The sequence below is a fragment of the Mandrillus leucophaeus genome, unplaced genomic scaffold (assembly GCF_000951045.1).
Source record: "Mandrillus leucophaeus isolate KB7577 unplaced genomic scaffold, Mleu.le_1.0 Scaffold241, whole genome shotgun sequence".
NCBI lineage: Eukaryota > Metazoa > Chordata > Mammalia > Primates > Cercopithecidae > Mandrillus > Mandrillus leucophaeus.
In genome coordinates, this window is record NW_012102488.1 from 3,288,284 (window position 1) to 3,290,362 (window position 2,079).

At 46.0% G+C, this 2,079-nt stretch overlaps 1 pseudogene; it reads left to right on the plus strand.

The window, feature by feature from the left end:
• Positions 1–2,079, plus strand: part of LOC105541628 — a 21,617-nt pseudogene that overhangs the window by 8,708 nt on the left and 10,830 nt on the right.

The following is a 2,079-nucleotide window of genomic DNA, read 5'->3' on the forward strand; positions in this document are numbered from 1 at the left end:
TCTGGGACCAGACTGCCCTTCAGTCAGTGGTCTCTGAAGTGAGATTTGCTTATCTTCTGTGGAATAGATCTTGGGAAACTGAACTTGACAGCTTGAATCTTCCTCATATCATCTCAACTTGGGGTACTTTGAGTGCCACAGGATAAATGTGGGAGATCTTTCTGAAGCATCAGTTTCCCTTGATTCTCTTGAGAGAGAAAAAATGTTAATGTACTTAGGAATGACAGTCACATATGTTTCTAAGATTATACCAGACTTCTCTCTGAAATGAGACTTGGGTTGTCCTCTTTCTGATCAATTCCCAGATTTAACAAAAAAGCTGCCTTCTGCCATGAGGACACATGCATATAAAAGTTTGAGAGGTCCTGGTGCACTTCTTCACACTTACAAACATGTAAGGATGTGTGACTCCAAACCACACAGTGTGCAGTTCCTGCCTACTTAATGTTTAGTTTTCTACCTCTGGCTCTGATTTTGGTCTCTGGCAGCTGCTGATTTCTGGCAAAACCCCAGAGCTTGGAGTCAGAAGACTGAATTTAAGTCCTATTATTGCCCACCCTCCCTTTTTTTTACCCATAATATCCATCCCTCTCAATCAGTAAGTGATTGTGAAAACACCTTGTCCAGTTGTTGGTGGCATTAAGTCAGATGGTGTATAAGACTATTTTGAAAAACTGTAAAGGGGGATGTGGCCGTAGGGGCTGGTAGTTCTCATGAGTATTACTGCTCTTCTTTCCCACAGCTAAAAGAATATCAGCAGAGGAACAGCCGTGGTGTTCCAGCAGGAGCGAAGACAAAAAAGAAGAAAACTGGCGGTAGCCCTGAGACAACCACTTCTGGTGGTTGCCATTCACCTGGGGATGTGAGTCTTGGCTGGCCAGGCTTCTGAGGACAGGGGGCCCAAGGGGGCAGTAGAGGGTAATTGTTAAGATTGCTGGGTACTGATTAAGAATTCTGGGTTTGAATCCTGCCTCTCCGTTGGCTAGGGATCTGATTTATGGCAAATTGCTAGAGTTCTTTGGGCCTCTCTTTTCACATCTGTAAAATAGGGATAGTGTTGTTTGATTTTAATTTCTGAAGTTTAAATGATATTCCATATTGTTGTTGTTTTTATGTTAATCCCTAGTACATGTCCTGCTGTGAACACCCAGGATACCCAGGAAATGGTCATTGCTGTTTGATTTTCCTGATCCCCAGTCTCACGGGGGAGCTGGGCCAATGAGTACAGCCACTTGCTATCAAGCTGTCCCTTTAGGAGTCACAGAAGGGGGCTCAGGGTGTGGTGAGGAGAGCCCCAGGCACTAGGATTAAGAGAAGATCTAACTTGCCACCAGCTTGCTGGGTGACCACAGAAAAATCACTTTTTACCCTGGGCCTCAGTTTTCTCCATTGTAAGATGACACTGGATAAGATCAGTGTCTTTCAAACTTGTTTTTTAGCTGGAGCCCCCTTAGTTCAAGTGAACCTTTAATCAGGAGTCTGGTTTTTTAATAGAGGTGGAGGTCTGGAGCTCTACCAGATTCATCGTCCACGTCCTGGGCCTGAGGAGAGGGGTCCAGTGAGCATATTAAGAGCTGCGTTGGTCAGGTGACTCCACCCTATGACTGCATCGCTCAGGGAACATTTCCATCTATTTGTTCCTGCCCCTGGCAAGGCAGCAGGTGGCCATTTGGAAGAATGGCACAGGCCATGGTTTCAATCTCCTCTGCTCCCTCAGCGTTTTATTTTCCTGAAACCACATCTTCCTCCTACCCTGACTTTTTGTTTCTCTCTAAGCCACTTCTGTCTTTCTCCCCCTGTCCTTGTTTTTCCCTTGTCCCCTCCTATAGATTCAGGACATTCTGAAGGTGATGGTGTCCAACCTTACCCATTCCAGTGGGGTAGCGCTCCCCCATTGCACAAGTGGAAGGTGAGGCAGTGCGGAGACCCCTCTCTGGCTTGCTTCCAGCTGTGTATGCCCCTGAGGCTTCTCTGGTTTGGGAGATAGTTTGCCTCTGCCTTGTTTTATGTTGCTGCCATTAACCTTCATCCTGTTTATGTCTGCTTCTTCACCTGCTGGATTGATTGGGTTTTTTCCTT